The following is a 25,450-nucleotide window of genomic DNA, read 5'->3' as shown; positions in this document are numbered from 1 at the left end:
AATGCTTCAAATGAAAAGGCTAACCATTTGCAGGAGCAAATCGAGGACATAACAGGTGATGATGCATATGCAGCCGAGTTGGAAGAGCTGATAATTGTCACCAAAGGATAGATAATGTCGCTTATCGCCGCCTTTGATGCAGCAAGCGAGACGAAGCCAGTGTCTTCTTCAGCCCCAACTCATGCTAGACTTCCGAAATTGGCATTACCCAAATTTAGTGGTAAACACTCGGAATTCAAAAATTTCATTCGCCTTTTTGAGAGACTAGTCCATAGCGACAACAGCATGTTGAAGAATGACCATCTCTAGCAATGCACGCATGTATTGACAGACATACGAGTATGTAGACGTATGTAGGAGTGAGAGACGTAACGAAGCGACGTTCTCTTATCTCCCTTTCGTTTCGGTCTCTATCTGCCTGCGAGCAGAGCATTGTTTTAGTCACAAATAAACCGTACATATGAATGGTTGCGTTTTTACTTTTCGGTACAAGAACTTCCCTTGCAACGGCAGCGAAATTCTGTCCAACAGGTTATGGGCCCAGGTTCGGATTTTGTAAATTAAAAGTAAAGTGATTGTTTTAGTTACGAACTATTAACATCGGTGTGACTCAGAGACTAAACGATAATCAGCAATGAGCGGGATGTATCAAATAGACAAATTAGAGGAGGGAAATTATGACTCCTGGTGTATTCAAATGCGGTCTGTGTTGGTGCACGCTGAATGTTGGAGTGTGGCATCTGGTGACCTGCTACCAACGAATGTTCCCGAAGGTGTGAATTGGCAGGCCAAGGATGAAAAGGCGCTGGCCATGATCACATTGAGTGTTAAAACTTCACAGTTGGGATACATTAAAAGTTGCAGTAAGTCGTCCGAAGCATGGAACAAATTAAAGAGTGTTCATCAACCAAGTGGACCTGTACGAAAGGTTCAACTGTACAAGAAATTGCTAAGCAAGCGCATGGACCAAAGGCAAAGCGTTTCAAGCTACATTAATGAGTTCGTGGATATTCTTGATGGCCTTGGGTCAGTAGGAATCGAGCTAAATGATGAACTGCGCTCAATTGTTTTGTTGTCAAGCCTTCCAGAACAATTCGAAAATTTCGTTGTCGCCATAGAGACGCGCGACAGTCTGCCGACTTTCGATGTTCTATGCGTAAAACTGAAGGAAGAAGGAAGAATACGCAAAGGCATATACCGCAGTACATAAGCCGGCCGCGCACAGAGCGCAAAAGAAGAGAAACAATACAATGATATGTTTCAAGTGTGGTGAGCGCGGGCATATGAAGGCTCAGTGTAAGAAGGAGAGCGCAATTGTGGAAAGGGCAGCAAGAGTGGAGAACAAGCAGTGCAGTCTATTAAATGCGTTGGACGCAGATAATTTGAACGAGGGGGAACGTTGTGATTTGCTGCGGACACCGCAACTCTACAGTTATACCCGATACTAATTCAGTATGGCTTTCCTCCGGCAGACGCTGCTAATATTAAACGACACGACAAAGAGTGCGTGCGAGAGAGACAGAAAATCAGTCTGAGCGTGACGTCGGGCGCTGCGTAGCCAGTGCAAATTGATTTGTTCCTTTTGGCTATAAAAATTATCTGATCTTGTCCAGATTCAGCAATCGGATAGATATGGTCGTTATCTATGATTCTGCGTTTTTAGTTTTCTCGAATGTGCAATATTGTGGATGCAACAGATTTTCGTCCTTTGTGGGGGCGGAAGGGGGTGGGGCGAAATTCTGAGATATACGTTTTATAGTGAGATCTAACAGAAGTGCGGATACCAAATTTGGTTACTCTAGCCTTAATAGTCTCTGAGATTTGTGGATGCCCCAGATTTTCGTCCTTTGCGGGGGCGGAAGGGGGCGTGGCGAAATTTGGACACGAAACGGTCAAGGTCCGATATCACAGGAGTGTGGATACCAAATTTGGTTGCTCTGGCTCTTATAGGTTCTGAGATCCTTGAACTCATATTTTGCAATTGGCAAAACCGACCATGAAACCTGTGTGTTAGAGAGAGACAGAGCGAGAAAGAATGAAATTGTTTTCTAGATTCTGGCTATAATAATTATACGATCTGATTCAGATTTTGCACTCTAAAAGATATAGTCATCTTCTACGATTCTGCGTTTTTAGTTTTCTCGTATCGTCGAAATTGTGGATGCCGCAGATTTTCGCCCTTTGTGGGGGCGGAAATGGGCGGGGAAAAGTTTTGAAATATTTTTGTAGCAGTGACATATCACAGAAGTCTGGATCCAAAACATCGTTGCTCTAGCTCTTATAGTCTTTGAGCACTAGGCGCTGAAGGGGACGGACGGACGGACGGACGGACGGACGGACGGACGGACAGACAGACAGACGGACAGACGGACAGACAGACAGGGCTCAATCGACTCGGCTATTGATGCTGATCAAGAATATATATACTTTATGGGGTCGGAAACGATTCCTTCTGGACGTTACACACATCCACTTTTACCACAAATCTAATATACCCCAATACTCATTTTGAGTATCGGGTATAAAAAGAGTATGTGGTGTTTGGATAGTGGTGCCACAAGCCACATGTGTTGTGAGAAACAGTTATTCACAAAGTTCGAGAAACACACAGAAATGATTGGTCTGGCTGACTCCGGTTTCCTAAAAGCTGAAGGAAAAGGGGAAGTAGAGCTGAAGACAGAGATATGCACGCTGCTGTTAAAGAATGTTCTCTATGTGCCCGAAATAAATGGAAATTATTTCTCGGTGAGCAGCGCTGTACAGAATAAATGTTTCGTCACTTTTGGACAAGAATATGCACGAGTTATCCAAAATGGCGAATGCATTGTAAAGGCGAACAGAGCTGGAAACTTGTATATGTTTCGAGGAAAACAAAACAACTGTTAAGGCTGATGGTGCCCTGTGGCATAAACGGTACGGCCACTTGAACATCAGCAGTATGAAAGATTTGATCAGCAAAGGAATGGTGCGCGGCATTGAAAATATGGTTTTCCCGGCGAATATGAATTGCAAAACATGTATGGTCAGCAAGATTCATGCGCAACCATTTCCTGTTGCAACCACCAGTAGAGCTCAAGATATATTGGAACTAGTTCATGCAGATGTGTGCGGGCCCTTTGGCACACAGTCGCTTGCTGGATCAAAGTATTTTCTAACCTTCATCGATGACAAATCAAGGCGTATATTTGTGTATTTCCTGCGGACAAAGGATGAAGTCTTCCAGAAGTTCGTCGAGTTCAAAACCCTGGTTGAACGGCAAACGGGAAAAAGTCTCAAATGTATCCGGAGCGACAATGGCGGTGAATTTGTCAACAAATCGTTTGATGAATTTCTGAAAACTAATGGGATTGAGAGGCAGCTGACAGTGGCGTACACTCCACAGCAAAACGGCGTTGCTGAGAGGGCAAACCGCACTCTGGTGGAAATGTCAAGATGTATGCTGGTCCAGTCAGGATTAGGCGAATCCTTGTGGGCTGAGGCAGTCAACGCAGCTGTGTATGTACGGAATCGATCACCGACCAAGGCGCTGACCAGTATGACGCCTATGGAAGCGTGGACTGGTAAGAAACCTTTTGTTGGTCATCTAAAGGTTTTTGGCTCCGTTGCAGTAGCTTTGGACAAGGGTCCAAGGAAGAGTAAACTTCAACCAAAAGGCAAAGAATATCGCATGGTTGGATATTCAGTAGCGGCTAAAGGCTATCGACTGTATGACCCTGTGTCTCATCAGGTGATTGAGAGACGAGATGTTCTCTTTGACTAGATCCAAGACGACAAGGATACAGTCACATTCGAACTTCCGAAGGCAGAAGTTAGCATGCAGTCAGGTGGCGATACTGATGACATTGACAGCAGCGGTGGAGACAGCAGCGGTGGAGACAGCAGCCATGGTGCAAGCGTTGACGGGGAGAATCCCAGTAGCAGCGGTACTGATGGGTACGAGAGCGCAACAGAAAAGGTTGAGTCAGATGAGTCAGCTCCTCGCGTTGGACCTGGCAGACCAAGGCTGATTCGGACCGGCAAACCTGGCCGTCCGAGAAAGGAGTACAACATTCTTGGTGCTATGGTTGCCAGCGACGTAAAGATTCCAGTATCCTACGAGGAGGCGTTGATCAGTAGCGTTGATTGCCTCTACCAGCAGAGAGGGAAAGGTAACTTATCGTTAATCTTGGTATATGTTGACGATTTACTTATAGCATGCCAGTCCAAAGAGGACATGCTCGGTATCAAATCGGCTATTTCAAATGCGTTCGAATGTATCGACAAAGGTGTTCCAGAGCTGTTTTTAAACATGGAGGTGCACCGTGAAGGTGAGCTTGGGCCTATCACCATAGGCCACTCGCAATACATCAAGGAACTATTGCAAGCTCACGACATGGACAAATGTAGACCAGTGGCTACTCCGTTGGATGCGGGGTTCCAGGTGGATTGTACTAATGAGCAGTGTCAAAAGGTTGATCCTGTCATGTATCAATCCATGATTGGTGAGCTGATGTGGCTGGCACTCACAACCAGACCGGACATTTTGCATTGAGTTGCAAAGCTGGCCCAGAGGAACAAAGATCCGCACGCAGAGCATCTGGCTGGTGTGAAGCACGTTCTGAGGTACTTGGCAGCGACGATGAACTTCAAACTACACTACAAAGGGTGTCACCAGCCACTTACTGGATATGTGGATGCGGATTGGGGCGGCGATCGAACTAACCGGAAGTCGTATACGGGCTATGTTTATTTTTTGGCAGGTGGCCCAATTTCTTGGCGATCTGAGAAACAAAGCAGCGTGGCACTTAGCAGCACGGAGGCAGAAACATGGCACTGTCGGCTGCGTGTAAGGAGTCCATATTCTTACGTCGCTTAATCATTGAAATTGGCTGTGGAGATGAAGCTACCTCAACTACCTTATATGGCGATAATCTGAGCGCACAAGAGCTGGCTAGGAACCCAGTGCATCACTCAAGGACCAAGCATATTGATATTAGATATCACTTTGTACGACAGATTGTAGAAGAAGGTCAAGTTAAGTTAAAGTATGCTAGTACAACAGATATGATTGCAGATATCTTGACCAAGAACCTCCCTAAGAGAAAGCATGTCGAATTTACAAAATTGTTAAGTTTAAATTGAGTTAAATATAATTTGTAAGCATGCACGCATTGAGGAAGGGTTTTGAAGAATGACCATCTCTAGCAATGCACGCATGTATTGACAGACATACGAGTATGTAGACGTATGTATGAGTGAGAGACGTAACGAAGCGACGTTCTCTTATCTCCCTTTTTGTTCTCCCTTTCGTTTCGGTCTCTATCTGCCTGCGAGCAGAGAATTGTTTTAGTCACAAATAAACCGTACATATGAATGGTTGCGTTTTTACTTTTCGGTACAAGAACTTCCCTTGCAACGGCAGCGAAATTCTGTCCAACACAGCATACCGGTGATCGAAAAATTTAATCATTTGATTTCGTGCCTCTCTGATGAAGCATTAGGAACAATAAAGATGGCGTTCCTGAGCACACGAAAACTAAAGCAAGGTGAATGCTAGGTAAAGAATCTTTTAAAGTATATTGAAAATGTTCATAACGTTTTAAAATTAGTAAATAAAAAGTATATTTACAATGTGTAAATTAAAAGAAACGATTCTTATGTAATTCGTCAATTTTAAATACAAGTTTAATGTAATAATAAACATACATATATTGCCTGTAGTTGTCCTGGACTGAAATTGAAAAAAAATTGTTTTACACAAGATATATATAGTGACATCCATAATTCCCCACATCCCATACACATTATGTTTATGTACAATTCATCCACCCCATCCACACAAGTAACAGGACCCCACTCAAGAATCAATAACTGTTTCTTCCCATACTCCAAGCTAGGGCCCCCCATAATATAAACAATGGACCACATTGTTTCATCAACATTAGAATCACGCCACTCTCGAGAAATCGATTCTTTAGAATCACGCCACTCATGAGGACCAATCAAAGCTAGACATAAAACCAAGGAGTATCACATTCCTAGCTCCGTCATGTAATGCAACACCGATCGCCAGCAGTGGATGCCTTTCATCAAAGCCGACGCATCCCCAAATATCGATCCAGGCACGTACGCCACCGACACGAAGATGCAGCCGAGGAAAGCAACGCCCGAAGCCAGAGTCGGGAGTTCCAAGAGAACGGCTCATGGAAACTAGCCAGCAGCAGAGAGATCAGTTCCGTTTGAGACAAGCAGACCCAAAGTCAAGTCGGGGAATTCATTTAAATCTTGTGACATAAAGATATTTAAGTTGTAAAATAAAAGTCTTTTTTAAAAAACTTAAAATCGAGTTGCGGATAGTTAACTGGCGCAGTCGGTAGGATTTCATTTAAAATTAACTCCTATATTTCGGTAATGGTCAGCTTGTGTAATTTCTAATTACTGTGATCACGTAATCCCGGAATCGTTAATAAAATTGTGAAATCCGCCAAAGAACCTATGTGTTACGAGCACATACGATTTGCAAAACTAAAATTAAGTGAACTGAAGTAAGCGGAGATAGTGATCCACCAAGAACAGTGAAACACTAAATACAAAATCAAAAAACTTACAAGTGAACCAAAATAAAGTTAAAAACTACTGAAAACAAAACAAAACCCAATCAACACCAACAACATGGCGTTACCACCACTATCATTGAGCGAAATCCACTTGAACCAGGCACTGCTGTCGATCAGACAAATACCTGCCTATGACTGTTCATCTGGACAGCTAAGCTCATTTATCAAACGAATCGAATATGTATGCGGATTATATCCAACTGAAGATCTTCGCCAACAAAGGATCCTATTTGGAGCGACCGAGATCCAACTGTCAGGAGAGGCACAACGCATATCGCAAATGATAAAACCCAACACGTGGCTCGAACTGAAGACGGCGCTGATCAACGAGTTCAAAAATCACACACCATATGAAGAACTCTTACGACAACTATACACCACCAGATTCAACGGCAGTCTTCGTAAGTTTATAGAAGAATTAGAGATAAAAGCATTATTAATAAACAATAAGCTAAACTTAGAAAACATACCAGAAAATAATGTCATTTATAAAAACGCTTTGAAGAACACAATTAAAGATGTCATTACTCGAAAACTTCCTGACAGAATGTTCATGACCTTAGCAAGAAAAGATATTACCACATTGTCTAATCTTAAGAAGGCAGCACAAGAAGAAGGATTGTACGAAGCTAGTACAACAGATTCAGGTACAAATAAAGATCAATCGAAATCGTCTCAATCAAATCGAAAGAATGTTGGAAACTATTATCCAAATTATAATACTACTAACTATCACAATCAAACTCAGAGTTCATCTGGAACAGGTCAGACTAATCGAACAAATCAAAATCAAAATTCCCAAAATCCTGGATTATACAATGAGTTCAAAAATTCCTTGAATCAATGTAGGGCTCAGAATCCATTCAATCAGCAAATATCTCAAAACCAAGCTAGTGGGAGTGGACCCAACCAACCTACTAAAAGAGGGAGGGAGAGCCAGAGTGGCCAAACGAAGATGGACGTAAATTTTCATCAAGCCGCCTCGGAAGAAACCGAGGAGGACCCTATATAAACATTACCATTAATAAAAGAATATTAAGGTGTATCGCTGACTCGGGATCATCGATCAACATCATGAAAGAAAATTATACAGATTCCGAGATAAAAGACGATAACCTTACGGTCCATACCATCAATGAACCTGTCCGTTTAACTAAGAGTATAATGAGGAATGCGAACAAAACATGTCCGTCCGAACAAAAGTTCTACATACATAACTTTTCCGAAAATTATGATATTTTATTAGGAAGAGAATACTTGATGGCAAGTAAAGCCGTCATCGATTACAGAAATGACACTGTAACACTAGGAGCTAGGTCGTACCCAATCATTCAGAGTGGAGAAGCTATTGAAGCCGGCAAGACCGCACAGAAGTGCACTGATCCCTCTACAAAAGAAGAGAAGATCGCACCTAAGTGCCTTGACCCATCTCCAGAGGGAGATCAATACTTCGCTTCCGCTCTAGACAGTGAATTAAGGGAATGTAATCAATTAAGATTGGAACACTTAAACGACGAAGAGAGGGAAGAGTTAAAGAAGGTCTTATATGAGTTTAAGGATGTGCAGTACAGAGAAGGTGACAATTTGACTTTCACAAGTACAATCAAGCACGAGATCAAAACTCAACATGAAGACCCGGTCTACAGACGACCATAAAAATATGCCCAGATACATGATCAGGAGGTAAACCAGCAAATCAAAGATATGATCAGGCAGGGAATAATTCGAAAGTCGAATTACTGCTCGCCCATATCTATGATTCCGAAGAAGATAGATGCTTCAGGAAAGCAAAAATATCGAATGGTAGTAGACTATAGAAGCCTAAATGAAATAACAGTTAAGGACAAATTCCCAACTCCACGAATGGATGAAATCCTAGACAAACTAGGTAAATGTCAGTATTTTACGACAATCGATTTAGCAAAAGGTTTCCATCAAATACCCATGGAACCTAGCTCAATCCCCAAAACTGCGTTCTCCACTAAGCATGGACATTACGAGTTCACTCGTATGCCCTTTGGGCTAACCACTGCCCCAGCTACCTTCCAAAGATGTATGAACAATCTGCTAGAAGAGTTAATCTTCAAAGATTGCTTTGTATACTTAGATGACATCATTATATTTTCCACTTCATTGGAAGAACACTTGTTGTCACTAAGGAGAGTATTTGGAAAGTTGAGAGACGCCAACTTGAAGCTACAAATGGATAAATGTGAATTCATGAAAAAGTTTTGAAATATTTTTGTAGCAGTGACATATCACAGAAGTCTGGATCCAAAACATCGTTGCTCTAGCTCTTATAGTCTTTGAGCACTAGGCGCTGAAGGGGACGGACGGACGGACGGACGGACAGACGGACAGACGGACAGACGGACAGACAGACAGGGCTCAATCGACTCGGCTATTGATGCTGATCAAGAATATATATACTTTATGGGGTCGGAAACGATTCCTTCTGGACGTTACACACAACCACTTTTTCCACAAATCTAATATGCCCCAATACTCATTTTGAGTATCGGGTATAAAAAGAGTATGTGGTGTTTGGATAGTGGTGCCACAAGCCACATGTGTTGTGAGAAACAGTTATTCACAAAGTTCGAGAAACACACAGAAATGATTGGTCTGGCTGACTCCGGTTTCCTAAAAGCTGAAGGAAAAGGGGAAGTAGAGCTGAAGACAGAGATATGCACGCTGCTGTTAAAGAATGTTCTCTATGTGCCCGAAATAAATGGAAATTATTTCTCGGTGAGCAGCGCTGTACAGAATAAGTGTTTCGTCACTTTTGGACAAGAATATGCACGAGTTATCCAAAATGGCGAATGCATTGTAAAGGCGAACAGAGCTGGAAACTTGTATATGTTTCCAGGAAAACAAAACAACTGTTTTGCGGCGGTTAAGGCTGATGGTGCCCTGTGGCATAAACGGTACGGCCACTTGAACATCAGCAGTATGAAAGATTTGATCAGCAAAGGAATGGTGCGCGGCATTGAAAATATGGTTTTCCCGGCGAATATGAATTGCAAAACATGTATGGTCAGCAAGATTCATGCGCAACCATTTCCTGTTGCAACCACCAGTAGAGCTCAAGATATATTGGAACTAGTTCATGCAGATGTGTGCGGGCCCTTTGGCACACAGTCGCTTGCTGGATCAAAGTATTTTCTAACCTTCATCGATGACAAATCAAGGCGTATATTTGTGTATTTCCTGCGGACAAAGGATGAAGTCTTCCAGAAGTTCGTCGAGTTCAAAACCCTGGTTGAACGGCAAACGGGAAAAAGTCTCAAATGTATCCGGAGCGACAATGGCGGTGAATTTGTCAACAAATCGTTTGATGAATTTCTGAAAACTAATGGGATTGAGAGGCAGCTGACAGTGGCGTACACTCCACAGCAAAACGGCGTTGCTGAGAGGGCAAACCGCACTCTGGTGGAAATGTCAAGATGTATGCTGGTCCAGTCAGGATTAGGCGAATCCTTGTGGGCTGAGGCAGTCAACGCAGCTGTGTATGTACGGAATCGATCACCGACCAAGGCGCTGACCAGTATGACGCCTATGGAAGCGTGGACTGGTAAGAAACCTTTTGTTGGTCATCTAAAGGTTTTTGGCTCCGTTGCAGTAGCTTTGGACAAGGGTCCAAGGAAGAGTAAACTTCAACCAAAAGGCAAAGAATATCGCATGGTTGGATATTCAGTAGCGGCTAAAGGCTATCGACTGTATGACCCTGTGTCTCATCAGGTGATTGAGAGACGAGATGTTCTCTTTGACTAGATCCAAGACGACAAGGATACAGTCACATTCGAACTTCCGAAGGCAGAAGTTAGCATGCAGTCAGGTGGCGATACTGATGACATTGACAGCAGCGGTGGAGACAGCAGCGGTGGAGACAGCAGCCATGGTGCAAGCGTTGACGGGGAGAATCCCAGTAGCAGCGGTACTGATGGGTACGAGAGCGCAACAGAAAAGGTTGAGTCAGATGAGTCAGCTCCTCGCGTTGGACCTGGCAGACCAAGGCTGATTCGGACCGGCAAACCTGGCCGTCCGAGAAAGGAGTACAACATTCTTGGTGCTATGGTTGCCAGCGACGTAAAGATTCCAGTATCCTACGAGGAGGCGTTGATCAGTAGCGTTGATTGCCTCTACCAGCAGAGAGGGAAAGGTAACTTATCGTTAATCTTGGTATATGTTGACGATTTACTTATAGCATGCCAGTCCAAAGAGGACATGCTCGGTATCAAATCGGCTATTTCAAATGCGTTCGAATGTATCGACAAAGGTGTTCCAGAGCTGTTTTTAAACATGGAGGTGCACCGTGAAGGTGAGCTTGGGCCTATCACCATAGGCCACTCGCAATACATCAAGGAACTATTGCAAGCTCACGACATGGACAAATGTAGACCAGTGGCTACTCCGTTGGATGCGGGGTTCCAGGTGGATTGTACTAATGAGCAGTGTCAAAAGGTTGATCCTGTCATGTATCAATCCATGATTGGTGAGCTGATGTGGCTGGCACTCACAACCAGACCGGACATTTTGCATTGAGTTGCAAAGCTGGCCCAGAGGAACAAAGATCCGCACGCAGAGCATCTGGCTGGTGTGAAGCACGTTCTGAGGTACTTGGCAGCGACGATGAACTTCAAACTACACTACAAAGGGTGTCACCAGCCACTTACTGGATATGTGGATGCGGATTGGGGCGGCGATCGAACTAACCGGAAGTCGTATACGGGCTATGTTTATTTTTTGGCAGGTGGCCCAATTTCTTGGCGATCTGAGAAACAAAGCAGCGTGGCACTTAGCAGCACGGAGGCAGAAACATGGCACTGTCGGCTGCGTGTAAGGAGTCCATATTCTTACGTCGCTTAATCATTGAAATTGGCTGTGGAGATGAAGCTACCTCAACTACCTTATATGGCGATAATCTGAGCGCACAAGAGCTGGCTAGGAACCCAGTGCATCACTCAAGGACCAAGCATATTGATATTAGATATCACTTTGTACGACAGATTGTAGAAGAAGGTCAAGTTAAGTTAAAGTATGCTAGTACAACAGATATGATTGCAGATATCTTGACCAAGAACCTCCCTAAGAGAAAGCATGTCGAATTTACAAAATTGTTAAGTTTAAATTGAGTTAAATAGAATTTGTAAGCATGCACGCATTGAGAAAGGGTGTTGAAGAATGACCATCTCTAGCAATGCACGCATGTATTGACAGACATACGAGTATGTAGACGTATGTATGAGTGAGAGACGTAACGAAGCGACGTTCTCTTATCTCCCTTTTTGTTCTCCCTTTCGTTTCGGTCTCTATCTGCCTGCGAGCAGAGAATTGTTTTAGTCACAAATAAACCGTACATATGAATGGTTGCGTTTTTACTTTTCGGTACAAGAACTTCCCTTGCAACGGCAGCGAAATTCTGTCCAACACAGCATACCGGTGATCGAAAAATTTAATCATTTGATTTCGTGCCTCTCTGATGAAGCATTAGGAACAATAAAGATGGCGTTCCTGAGCACACGAAAACTAAAGCAAGGTGAATGCTAGGTAAAGAATCTTTTAAAGTATATTGAAAATGTTCATAACGTTTTAAAATTAGTAAATAAAAAGTATATTTACAATGTGTAAATTAAAAGAAACGATTCTTATGTAATTCGTCAATTTTAAATACAAGTTTAATGTAATAATAAACATACATATATTGCCTGTAGTTGTCCTGGACTGAAATTGAAAAATAATTGTTTTACACAAGATATATATAGTGACATCCATAATTCCCCACATCCCATACACATTATGTTTATGTACAATTCATCCACCCCATCCACACAAGTAACAGGACCCCACTCAAGAATCAATAACTGTTTCTTCCCATACTCCAAGCTAGGGCCCCCCATAATATAAACAATGGACCACATTGTTTCATCAACATTAGAATCACGCCACTCTCGAGAAATCGATTCTTTAGAATCACGCCACTCATGAGGACCAATCAAAGCTAGACATAAAACCAAGGAGTATCACATTCCTAGCTCCGTCATGTAATGCAACACCGATCGCCAGCAGTGGATGCCTTTCATCAAAGCCGACGCATCCCCAAATATCGATCCAGGCACGTACGCCACCGACACGAAGATGCAGCCGAGGAAAGCAACGCCCGAAGCCAGAGTCGGGAGTTCCAAGAGAACGGCTCATGGAAACTAGCCAGCAGCAGAGAGATCAGTTCCGTTTGAGACAAGCAGACCCAAAGTCAAGTCGGGGAATTCATTTAAATCTTGTGACATAAAGATATTTAAGTTGTAAAATAAAAGTCTTTTTTAAAAAACTTAAAATCGAGTTGCGGATATTTAACTGGCGCAGTCGGTAGGATTTCATTTAAAATTAACTCCTATATTTCGGTAATGGTCAGCTTGTGTAATTTCTAATTACTGTGATCACGTAATCCCGGAATCGTTAATAAAATTGTGAAATCCGCCAAAGAACCTATGTGTTACGAGCACATACGATTTGCAAAACTAAAATTAAGTGAACTGAAGTAAGCGGAGATAGTGATCCACCAAGAACAGTGAAACACTAAATACAAAATCAAAAAACTTACAAGTGAACCAAAATAAAGTTAAAAACTACTGAAAACAAAACAAAACCCAATCAACACCAACAACATGGCGTTACCACCACTATCATTGAGCGAAATCCACTTGAACCAGGCACTGCTGTCGATCAGACAAATACCTGCCTATGACTGTTCATCTGGACAGCTAAGCTCATTTATCAAACGAATCGAATATGTATGCGGATTATATCCAACTGAAGATCTTCGCCAACAAAGGATCCTATTTGGAGCGACCGAGATCCAACTGTCAGGAGAGGCACAACGCATATCGCAAATGATAAAACCCAACACGTGGCTCGAACTGAAGACGGCGCTGATCAACGAGCTCAAAAATCACACACCATATGAAGAACTCTTACGACAACTATACACCACCAGATTCAACGGCAGTCTTCGTAAGTTTATAGAAGAATTAGAGATAAAAGCATTATTAATAAACAATAAGCTAAACTTAGAAAACATACCAGAAAATAATGTCATTTATAAAAACGCTTTGAAGAACACAATTAAAGATGTCATTACTCGAAAACTTCCTGACAGAATGTTCATGACCTTAGCAAGAAAAGATATTACCACATTGTCTAATCTTAAGAAGGCAGCACAAGAAGAAGGATTGTACGAAGCTAGTACAACAGATTCAGGTACAAATAAAGATCAATCGAAATCGTCTCAATCAAATCGAAAGAATGTTGGAAACTATTATCCAAATTATAATACTACTAACTATCACAATCAAACTCAGAGTTCATCTGGAACAGGTCAGACTAATCGAACAAATCAAAATCAAAATTCCCAAAATCCTGGATTATACAATGAGTTCAAAAATTCCTTGAATCAATGTAGGGCTCAGAATCCATTCAATCAGCAAATATCTCAAAACCAAGCTAGTGGGAGTGGACCCAACCAACCTACTAAAAGAGGGAGGGAGAGCCAGAGTGGCCAAACGAAGATGGACGTAAATTTTCATCAAGCCGCCTCGGAAGAAACCGAGGAGGACCCTATATAAACATTACCATTAATAAAAGAATATTAAGGTGTATCGCTGACTCGGGATCATCGATCAACATCATGAAAGAAAATTATACAGATTCCGAGATAAAAGACGATAACCTTACGGTCCATACCATCAAGGAACCTGTCCGTTTAACTAAGTGGATAATGAGGAATGCGAACAAAACATGTCCGTCCGAACAAAAGTTCTACATACATAACTTTTCCGAAAATTATGATATTTTATTAGGAAGAGAATACTTGATGGCAAGTAAAGCCGTCATCGATTACAGAAATGACACTGTAACACTAGGAGCTAGGTCGTACCCAATCATTCAGAGTGGAGAAGCTATTGAAGCCGGCAAGACCGCACAGAAGTGCACTGATCCCTCTACAAAAGAAGACAAGATCGCACCTAAGTGCCTTGACCCATCTCCAGAGGGAGATCAATACTTCGCTTCCGCTCTAGACAGTGAATTAAGGGAATGTAATCAATTAAGATTGGAACACTTAAACGACGAAGAGAGGGAAGAGTTAAAGAAGGTCTTATATGAGTTTAAGGATGTGCAGTACAGAGAAGGTGACAATTTGACTTTCACAAGTACAATCAAGCACGAGATCAAAACTCAACATGAAGACCCGGTCTACAGACGACCATAAAAATATGCCCAGATACATGATCAGGAGGTAAACCAGCAAATCAAAGATATGATCAGGCAGGGAATAATTCGAAAGTCGAATTACTGCTCGCCCATATGTATGATTCCGAAGAAGATAGATGCTTCAGGAAAGCAAAAATATCGAATGGTAGTAGACTATAGAAGTCTAAATGAAATAACAGTTAAGGACAAATTCCCAACTCCACGAATGGATGAAATCCTAGACAAACTAGGTAAATGTCAGTATTTTACGACAATCGATTTAGCAAAAGGTTTCCATCAAATACCCATGGAACCTAGCTCAATCCCCAAAACTGCGTTCTCCACTAAGCATGGACATTACGAGTTCACTCGTATGCCCTTTGGGCTAACCACTGCCCCAGCTACCTTCCAAAGATGTATGAACAATCTGCTAGAAGAGTTAATCTTCAAAGATTGCTTTGTATACTTAGATGACATCATTATATTTTCCACTTCATTGGAAGAACACTTGTTGTCACTAAGGAGAGTATTTGGAAAGTTGAGAGACGCCAACTTGAAGCTACAAATGGATAAATGTGAATTCATGAAAAAGGAAACTGAATTCCTAGGTCATGTAGTCACTACTGAAGGAATAGTACCAAATCCAGGCAAAATCTCTGCCATTGTCAAATTTCCAATACCAGAAACGACTAAACAAATAAAGTCATTCTTAGGTCTGTGCGGGTTGTACAGGAAATTCATTCCTAATTTTGCAAACATAGCAAAACCCATGACACTCAAACTAAAGAAAGGAGCTGTCATAGACCCCAAGGAAGAAAAGTACGTCGAGGCATTTGAGAGACTAAAAGTACTCATCACCTCAGACCCTATCCTTGCGTTCCCAGACTTTGACAAAATGTTCACGGTAACAACCGACGCTAGTAACATAGCATTGGGAGCGGCTTTGTCACAAGAACACAAACCGATCTGCTACGCTAGCAGAACCCTAAATGAACATGAAATAAACTATTCAGCCATCGAAAAGGAATTATTAGCGATCGTATGGGCAACCAAGTATTTCCGTTCATACCTGTTCGGTAGAACATTCGAGATACAAAGCGATCATAAACCCTTGATTTGGTTGAACAACCTCAAGGAGCCAAATATGAAATTACAAAGGTGGAAAATAAAACTGAATGAGTTTGATTTTAAAATGAAATATCTACCAGGCAAAGAAAATCATGTAGCTGATGCCTTATCAAGGGTAAAGATTAATGAAAATCTCCTTGGAGAAGCTTCCAATAGCGTTGGTGCAACTGTACATAGCGCACAGGAAGACAATCTAAATCACATTGCTATCACGGAAAGACCAATTAACTATTACAATCGGCAAATTGAGCTAATAAAAGGCAATGAAGATAAGGTAGAAACAATTCGTTATTTTCACAAGCTAATCATCAAGATCACGTATAAGGAAATGACTAACACCTTAGCGAAGGATATAATAAAGGAATATCTATGCACCAAAAAGAGCGCATTATATTTCCATAACGAAATAGATTTTCCTCCATTCCAAAAAGCCTATTTAGAAATCATTAATTCTAACAATATAACCAAAGCTATTAAATCAAGCTATTACTATTACCCGGATTATCAAAAACTAATCCAAAAAATCATAAACGAATGTTCTACTTGTAATATTGCCAAAACAGAGCATAGAAATACGAAGTTGGCATTCGAAACTACACCGGAAATACTGAACATCAGAGAGAAATACGTCATAGATTTCTATATGGTTGGTAACCAACAGTTCCTATCATGTATTGACGTATACTCGAAGTTTGCCACTCTTGTAGAAGTAAAAAGTCGTGACTGGTTAGAAGCAAAAAGAGCCATCATGAAAGTTTTTAACGAGATGGGCAAACCAATTGAAATCAAAGCCGATAAAGATTCAGCTTTTATGTGCACAGCATTGCAAGCATGGCTGAATGCGGAAAACGTCAAAATAGAGATCACTTCCAGCAAAAATGGAATATCTGACGTAGAAAGATTTCATAAAACAGTAAATGAAAAATTAAGAATAATATCTAGCGAGGATAACCCAGAAGATAGATTCACGAAGTTTGAATTAATTCTTTATACTTATAATCATAAAACCAAACATAATACCACAAATAGGACACCAGCTGATATATTCATTTATGCAGGCTCACCTGATTATGCCACCCAACTAAATAAACCCAACATTGAAAGCACAGGGCCAAAACATAGAAATAAATCCTATAAAATCCCAAAACGGATATATGATATTCAAAACTGGATCGATTAACATACCTATCAATTACAAATACCATTATCTAACTGTTAATGTAACTAAAACCGAAGAACTATACCAAAATTTATTAATGCAAGCCACTAAACTCCAGGACATAATCCAAATAAAATATCTAGTAGACAAATTGCAAAGAGAAATGAACGGGCTAAAAATAACGAAAAGAAATAAAAGAGGCCTAATCAATATAGTAGGAACAGCCTACAAATATCTCTTTGGAACACTAGATCAGGAAGATAAAGTCGATTTGGAACAAAAAATAGAAAATTTAGCCAGCCATAGCATTCAAATGAATGAACTAAATTTGGTAATAGATGCAGTTAATAGCGGAATAAACGTTATAAACAAACTAAATGAAGAAAAAGACAGGAATCAACAAATAGAAATTTTGATATTCAATCTACAACATTTCACAGAATATATCGAAGATATAGAACTAGGTATGCAATTAACTAGGCTCGGTATATTTAATCCAAAATTATTAAAACAAGACTACCTGGAACAAATAAATTCTGAGAAAATACTAAATATAAAAACCTCCACATGGCTAAAATCCGATAACAACGAAATTCTAATAATTTCCAACATTCCCAAAGACATTACAAAAGTACCAATCTATAAAATCGTTCCGTATCCAGACGAATTAAATAACATGTTAACAGATATGACATACGACAAGTACTACATAACAAATGAAGAAGTATTTGTTAAAGAAACTAGATTGAAAACCAATGACAATTGTATAAAAGGAATTTTAATGCAAATTCCCACTAAATGTCCATATTCCAAAACTTTTCAAAACTTTCAAATAAACTTTATTGAACCCAATATACTAATCACATGGAATCTTCCAAAAACAACGCTAAACCAGAATTGTGTAAACCAAGAAATCATAGCGGAAGGAAATACCATTATAAAAATCTACAACTGTTCAATCCAATTAAATGAATTTACAATATCAAACACAATGTTAGATTTTGCCCAGAATGTTTATGTCAACAACAACATAACTAAAATAAAACCACTGTCGTATGTCTAAACTAATGAAATAATTATGCAATACACCAAATATAGTAACCTATTACAAATAAGTCTACTAATTTCATTTGTCATAATTATATTAGTACTACTAAGTTATGTAGCTGTTAAATTTAAGAAAACTTCTAAAAGAGTCACGGTTAAATGTATTAACCCTATAATAGAAGCAGAAGAGGAACCAACCTCAGCCACCGCACTTGACACCCCGTCACTATACCCGAGGGTAATCGCCTAGGCACAGGCTAATAACAAACGTTGGGGGAGTGACATATCCATTATTCCCCACATCCCATACACATTATGTTTATGTACAATTCATCCACCCCATCCACACAAGTAACAGGACCCCACTCAAGAATCAATAACTGTTTCTTCCCATACTCCAAGCTAGGGCCCCCCATAATATAAACAATGGACCACATTGTTTCATCAACATTAGAATCACGCCACTCTCGAGAAATCGATTCTTTAGAATCACGCCACTCATGAGGACCAATCAAAGCTCGACTTAAAACCAAGGAGGATCACATTCCTAGCTCCGTCATGTAATGCAACACCGATCGCCAGCAGTGGATGCCTTTCATCAAAGCCGACGCATCCCCAAATATCGATCCAGGCACGTACGCCACCGACACGAAGATGCAGCCGAGGAAAGCAACGCCCGAAGCCAGAGTCGGGAGTTCCAAGAGAAGGGCTCATGGAAACTAGCCAGCAGCAGAGAGATCAGATCCGTTTGAGACAAGCAGACCCAAAGTCAAGTCGGGGAAGTCATTTAAATCTTGTGACATAAAGATATTTAAGTTGTAAAATAAAAGTCTTTTTTAAAAAACTTAAAATCGAGTTGCGGATATTTAACTATATACATATGTACGTATACATAGGATGTGGCTCTACATCGGTACTCTCGCTGCAACAAAAGGGATTCCCAACATAGTATAAAATTCAATTAACTGGATATTAGCATCCATTGCCAAACCTCCGTCTTTAATTGTGGTGCAGATATGGCTACCAGTGATGACGAGCCAATGCACTTGTATGAAGTGTTTCAAAACTGTTTCAATAAAATAGCAAACAAACAACCAACGGGCACAGCCGGAACTGACCGTGGAGGTGGAGGGGGGTATCACTCACCTTACGGAAACCTTGGAGTAGAAAATGGCATGTATCCGATTGATTTTAACTCTATCCATGACGCCAATGGAGGCAACAATTGATTTCCTAATACGACAACGGTTGACCAGTATTTTGATTCAGCTGTTACGAGTAGCGGTGCATGGTGTCCATCCCAAATGAACAGTGGTAATAATTATATGGGACAAGCCTCTTATCAAAATACTGTTCCATTGACTTGTCATACTTTGGACCAACAAGTGCATAATGCGGACGGGTTGTCGAGTGGAACAAGTATTGGAATCAACATGGGTAGCGAAAGTGGTCCAGTGTCAACTTCTCTTCCGCCGATGAGTTCTTTTAGAGCTAGTGCCGGTAGTTTGCCTAGCATCAGCGGACAACCACCTGTCCATCCACCAGCCATATTCAACTCACCACAGGCACACAATCAAAGCCAAGTAGTACAAGCACAGCATAGTTCGTTATCCACGGCTGGGCCGCATGGTCATCATTCGCTCAATCACACTTCACATTCTCATGCCCATTCCCATCACAGTCAGCAAAACAGTCCTGCGGTGCAGAGTGCAGATACATTCACTAGAGTTAGTTCTGGAGTTAATGTGAAAGTGGCTGGAGCTGGTAATTCTTCGGCAACATCATTAGGCAACAAATGTATTTACCAGCTAATGTAGCTGATCAAAGTATTAGTAGTTTCGGTTCAAATCCTTCTACGCCCGTAAATTCCCCACCCCCTTTGACCCAATCCGTTGGGGAACCGTCTGTTACTGCTTCAGGAGGGTGGGGCCATTCTGTGTTAAATGGTGGCACAAATTCGAGCTACGCGAACGACATGGTTCCTGTAACTAGTTTACATACAATGGCTTCTGTATTTCAAGGAGTACGCATGGAAGAAAGAATAGATGATGCACTCAACGTACTGCGCAATCATTGTGAGCCCTAAATTATAACAAACGTGGCATCAATTGACAATATAGATGCAATGTCTTCGTTTGTTCCCAATTCACCTTCGCATCTTTTAAACGTCACCACCGCAGGAAGTGGAAGCTCTTCTGTTACCAACACGTCCAATACACTTGTTCATGAAGTTCTGTCTATGGGAGCTGCTGGAACATCAGTTCAAACAGTTGGTGAAGATGGATTGGCGCATTTAAAAACAGATCGAAATTCATTAACATCAACAACTAAACAAACAAAAAAACGGAAGGAACATACAGTAACCAACACTATAGCAGCAGTCTGCACCACCTCGAACCTGACTAGCTTAGATGTTTCCGATACAAAACCAACAAGCTCTATAGAATCATTAAATGCAACCCAATTGCAACAACTTTCGCAGGGTTCAAAATCATCAAAAAGACCACGGCGATACTGCTCCTCGGCGGATGATGATGATGACGCAGAACCAGCTGTTAAGGCGATTCGAGAAAAAGAACGTCGTCAGGCCAACAACGCTCGCGAAAGAATTCGCATTCGAGATATCAATGAGGCATTGAAAGAATTGGGTCGAATTTGTATGACACACCTAAAATCAGATAAACCACAAACTAGATTGGGATGAGTCGATCCCGCTGCATTTGGAAACAGCGTGGAATAAGTTGAAAAATACACTATCTCAATTGGAAGACATATCCATATCTCGGTTTGTGTATTCCGATCCGATGTCACCGGTTCAAATACATGCCTTTGCTGACGCCTCCATGAGAGCGTATGGAGCGTGCGTCTATATACGTAGCAGAACTGCAGAAGGTTTAAAAATATCCTTGTTGACTTCGAAATCCAAAGTAGCGCCGCTCAAGACCAAAACGCTCCCAAGGCTTGAGTTATGTGCCGCTCACCTTCTCGCAGATCTCTGTCACAGAATCAAACCCCTATTAAACGTGCCCATTGAACGAGTCGTTTATTGGTCGGATTCAGAGGTAACTCTCCATTGGATCCGGTCTCATCCATCGTCGTTGTCGACTTTCGTTTCAAATAGAGTGGCTGAGATTCAAGAGTGGTCAGATGATGCTACGTGGCGGCATGTACCCACGAAACAGAACACAGCAGATATTGTCTCAAGAGGTTGTGACGTCGACGAAATCGTTCAGTCAATTTGGTTCGAATGACCATCATTTCTGAAAGAGGAAGAAGAAAACTGGCCCAAGAACGCTCATTTCGAACACTCCGATGATCTTCAGCTGGAAAAGAGGAAGACTGCGGTCGGGTTGACCGCGGCTGAGCGAAGTTCGGAGCTGTTAGATGTCATCGAGGGATTCTCGTCACACCTCAAACTGCTTAGAGTGTTCGTGTATGTGTTCCGCTTTATAAGAAAATGTAAAGACCCAAGCCTAAATTTCGAAAAAACTATCTCACCGACCGAATACAATGAAGCTTTTTATAAAATTGTCGAAATCATCCAGCATCACGAGTATCAAGGAGAAATTGAAAAGGTTAGGAAAGGATCTACAATTGGTCCTAGTCTTCAGCGGTTGAACCCATTCATCCATGAAGACACAGGGACTTGGTGCAACCTTTCGTTGTTGCGAGTGGGGGGCGACTAGCCAAAGCTCCTATATCATACGATGCCAAGTTTCCTCTGCTTTTGACCAAGCGCTCGCAATTCGTGCGAAGCTATTCGCAATTCGTCATCTGCACCATTCGAATTTTCATGTCGGCCCACGAGCACTTGTGAGCATCCTTCGACAGAGCGTGTGGATAATGAACGCTCAGGAGGTCTACCGTCAGACAGTTCGATCGTGTATGCGCTGTTTTAAATGCAAGCCTCGATTGCTGACGCAACTCATGGGGACCGCAGATCGACTCCGTGCTCTCCGCCCATTTTCAATTTGCGGCGTTGATTTTTGTGGACCAGTGCACACGACATTGAAAATTCGCGGAAGGCCCCCATACAAGTCATACATTGCGCTTTTTGTTTGTTTTGCGTCCAAGGCGGTTCACCTAGAAATAGTTTCCGATCTAACCACTGATTGTTTTTTGTTGGCTTTTTAAAGGTTCGTCGGACGCCAAGGATATCCCCAAGTCGTTCATTGCGACAACGGGACGAACTTCGTCGGAGCGAGCCGCCATCTCAGCGCTCTGCGGATCAGGCTCAAGGAGCAAGGAGACGCAATTCGCGACTTCGCGTCAAAGAACGGATGCGAATTTGCGTTCATACCGCCGCGAGCTCCTCACATGGGAGGGCTATGGGAGGCAGGTGTAAAAACTGCCAAGAGCCTACTCCTACGGGAGGTAGGCAGCGCGCTCCTAACCGTTGAAGAGCTCGCCACAGTCCTCGTCGGCATCGAGGCCATAATGAACTCGAGGCCGCTGGGAGCCATCAGCCAAGATCCAAGCGACGGCGAGGCCCTAACACCCGGGCACCTGCTGACAGGCGGGTCGCTCATGGCCCCCCCAGCACTGCGGACTCCGGACCAAGAGAGTCTCAGTTGCTTGCGGCGATGGCGACTTGTCTCGTCAGTCAGACAAGCGTTTTGGCAGCGATGGTCCCGCGAATATGTCCTGGGGCTGCAAATTCGGGGCAAATGGCACCAGCAGCAACCGAACCTCGAGGAAGGAGACCTCGTCATCGTGGCCGAGGACAATCTGCCGCCTCAGGAGTGGCTCGTGGGGAGGGTCATCGCCACGCACGCAGGAAAGGACGGCATGGTCAGGGTCGTCGAAATAAGAACTAGCACTGGAGCGGTTTTTCGGCGGCCCATACACAAATTAGCGCCGCTCCCAATGTGTTGAAGCCGATGCAGGCGTTCAACGGGGCCGGTGTTGCGTGACCTTCCATCCATGGCCACAATTATTAGTTATTGATCTGAATTATGAAGTCTAGTGTAAGTTAGGCTAGGGCAAAGCGGGAGCGCAATAAAAGCTCGCTCTCTCGCTCTTGGCGAGTTCGCCCCGCTTTGCCACCGTAGGTTAGGTAGAGTAAGAGATTTGAATTGTGAAGAAAATATAGGTGTTCGCCAACCTTGAATTAGATCGAGCGTATCAAGTTTTTCGCCCCGCCAAATAAATAATTTAAATTACAGCCCCCCAAAGTTTTCGGTAATTGATTAGAAAAACTCTTCTAATTTTTCACACTCCGAGCTCTGTGTTCGACGCGGACGAGACCCCAAATGTAAGATTAATAATAATGTATCGTTTATTAATAGTGTTTTTCGAAAAAGAGTACAAAGTGTATGATTTAAGATGTGCAATTAATGAGTCTGTTCTTCCGACTGTTTGTTCAATTTCTGCTTCTACTTCCAACAACCCACTCCCATATCGATAACCCCTTATCGGTTAGGTCTTTTAAACATCGGTTAAGTCTGGTTATATCGGTTAGGTCTTATCGATGGTATCTTAAGTTCAAATGTTAATTTAGATGGGATAGTGTTAACTGCTTGATACACTGTCCTTTACATAAATACATATGTATGTGATTTGAATACTAACAGAATATTCAACTCTTTTTCCCTGAGTCTATTTTACAATTATTATAAATTTCACTGCTTTGCAGAAAGTATCAATTTTCGAGGTTCATGCGTATGTTTTTGTGGTATGTAAATCTGTGACTTTACAAGTTCATTTTTCATTTGCCTGTGAAATATTTTCACATTCTAATAAGTTTTCCCACAGGCAGATGCTAATTTCATCGATTTATCATGATCATGCGAGTGGAAAATCTCTTAATATAGCCCGAAACATGCTGTAAGGCAATGCCATATCTCTGTATCGCCTGTCTCGCTCTCTCTCTTCCCATGGGCTGTGGGGCCAAAGTAGATATGTACATATGTTCTGTGCCCCGCCATGTGTAAACATACGTACATATGTACACAAATGTATGCACAAATCGATTAAACGCGGCTAAATGCCGAAAGTTTATTTCCAGAGGGAACCCACACACATGCAAACATATACGGTTGTGTGGTGTCTGCAGATTTGTGGGCGTTTGTTGTTGCGAAATATTTATGTTTTCTGTTCTACTTTTTGGTTGGTTCTACCTCTCACTCCCACTCTCTCACTGTCTTGCGACCGATAGTACATAGCTTGCAACACGTGTGGCAAAAGCAAATCGATTGTGCTTCCCGAGTCCCTGCTGATTAGATAACACAACCGAAGCATAACCAGAAACCTTATCAATCAGGTTATCAGGCTAACAGCCTATTATCCAATAGATTGGACGCATTTCAGCAGCCCTCGAAACGAGCTGCGAATTATTCAATTAATTGAGAACAAAACTCGAAAACAGAAAAAAACCAAAAAAAAACAAGAAATCCGCTCAATATTGCTCCACCATAAACATTGAGTATTTTCCTTTTTGCGCTATATTTTATTCATAGAAAATTTGGGTTAATGACGCGCCATACGAGACTGTGTGTGTTTGTGGGGCAGAGGAAAAGCAGATGCCCTCACCGAGTCCCAGAAAAAAACATCAAATGGAATGAAAATGCAAGGCAAAGCACAGATGACGCTAAAGATAGAAAATCACACATACTCGCATTGTGTGCATGCAGATAAACACACATAAATGCTTGTGTATGTGTGCGTGGTGACGTTGTCGATTTTGTTCGAGCAACATAAAAAACTTGATCTTTAGATTATCATCATCGTTTTATGCGTTCTTTTCGAACGGCGCAGCATCCCGCTTTTCCAACTGGCTCGACTGGAGCCAGGCCCCTGATCCACCCCAGATCCACCAACGGAGAGACATCTCGACTCTTGGCGGCTGGCCACAGATGCTCACAGTTGTTGTTGTTGTTGTTGTTTGTTGCCGGTGAAAGTGTAAAGTCATGGGGGCTCTCGGCGCTCTCGGAAGCACAACAATTGCCATCTACAAAGTATCGTTTACCTTGCGGCATTAGAGACGACGACACCTCGTACCGTATAAATCTGGCAGAAGCCCAAGTCACATAGCAGATCTCTCTCTGTCCCACACACTTATATGCAGCTGTAATATTATTTGTTTAACCGGAATCCCCTTAGAACTTATGGGGCCGGGGAGAACGAAAGACAAACATTCGTACATAAATATATGGAGTGGATAAGAAAGTTTCCAGCAGTGGATTATCTGATTGTTGCTTTACGAAGGAGAAGCAGTGCCGAAACGAAAGTGCTTCCTCCAAAGGAATGTGTCACATTTTAAGAGTGGAAACCC

General features: G+C 42.1%; 1 protein-coding gene and 1 pseudogene across 6 annotated transcripts in view; both read left to right on the top strand.

The window, feature by feature from the left end:
* The window catches only part of LOC117189757 (protein MTSS 2-like), an 87,206-nt gene that overhangs the window by 15,560 nt on the left and 46,196 nt on the right, over positions 1–25,450 (top strand). The window lies entirely within an intron of this gene.
* LOC117189758 lies at positions 19,093–20,896 on the top strand (annotated as a pseudogene).

This window comes from Drosophila miranda (genome assembly GCF_003369915.1).
Source record: "Drosophila miranda strain MSH22 chromosome Y unlocalized genomic scaffold, D.miranda_PacBio2.1 Contig_Y1_pilon, whole genome shotgun sequence".
NCBI classification, from domain to species: Eukaryota; Metazoa; Arthropoda; class Insecta; order Diptera; family Drosophilidae; genus Drosophila; species Drosophila miranda.
The sequence above is the reverse complement of the archived record's forward strand: the minus strand, read 5'-3'. Positions and strand labels throughout refer to the sequence as shown.